This window comes from Arachis ipaensis, chromosome B03, assembly GCF_000816755.2.
Source record: "Arachis ipaensis cultivar K30076 chromosome B03, Araip1.1, whole genome shotgun sequence".
NCBI lineage: Eukaryota > Viridiplantae > Streptophyta > Magnoliopsida > Fabales > Fabaceae > Arachis > Arachis ipaensis.
Genome location: NC_029787.2, coordinates 1,306,513 through 1,307,582, shown reverse-complemented (window position 1 = coordinate 1,307,582; position 1,070 = coordinate 1,306,513).

Sequence of the window (1,070 nt, the reverse complement as noted above, 5' to 3'; positions counted from 1 at the left end):
GCTCTTTTTGAGAAATAAAAATTTTACAAAACCGAACAAAAATATAGAAAATAGAATTGAGATTATTTTCCATGCGCATATGACACTACAAGCAGGGATAAAAGCATGAATGTTTAAACTTGTTTTTTTTATATGAATTAGTCAACGAATTATAATTTAATTTTGGTCGTAACAAATTTATCAAAAAAGCATGAATGTGATATAATCAAGATTTGATTCTGATTTAATTTCTTATTTCTTTTTCGAATTGCAATTTTGTTATATTCTCTATTTTTGTATGTCTGATGTTCTGTAGTTATGTTAAAAAAAGGAGATTTATTTTCTTTTAGGTGGTGAGTGATTGAAATTTAAATTATATATTTTTTATTTATAATTTTGTTTACTTCATTTTTCATTAATAATCTTATGAATTTGTGTTAATTTAATTAGACGTCACCTTCATACAAAACGAAAAAAGCTCTTGCCATGTAACATGTAAAAGTATTTTAATATTCTATATGATTAGTGCATATAAAATGAGGCTTCTACCTACTAAACCTTTGACGAAAGTTCTGTGGAAGTCATTGTAATAGGTGACACAGTTTTTTAATTATGTTCTTTAGATTTTTTCTTTTAGAAAAACATTTTTTCCTTTTATTCATCTAAAAAATTATCTTCATATTTAAACTTTGTTGTACCCTCTATTTTTGTATGTCTAATGTTCCATTTAGTTATGTTAAAAAAAGGAGATTTATTTTCTTTTAGGTGGTGAGTGATTGAAATTTAAATTATATATTTTTTATTTATAATTTTGTTTACTTCATGTGTCATTAATAATCTTATGAATTTGTGTTAATTTAATTAGACGTCACCTTCATACAAAACGAAAAAAGCTCTTGCCATGTAACATGTAAAAGTATTTTAATATTCTATATGATTAGTGCATATAAAATGAGGCTTCTACCTACTAAACCTTTGACGAAAGTTCTGTGGAAGTCATTGTAATAGGTGACACAGTTTTTTAATTATGTTCTTTAGATTTTTTCTTTTAGAAAAACATTTTTTCCTTTTATTCATCTAAAAAATTATCT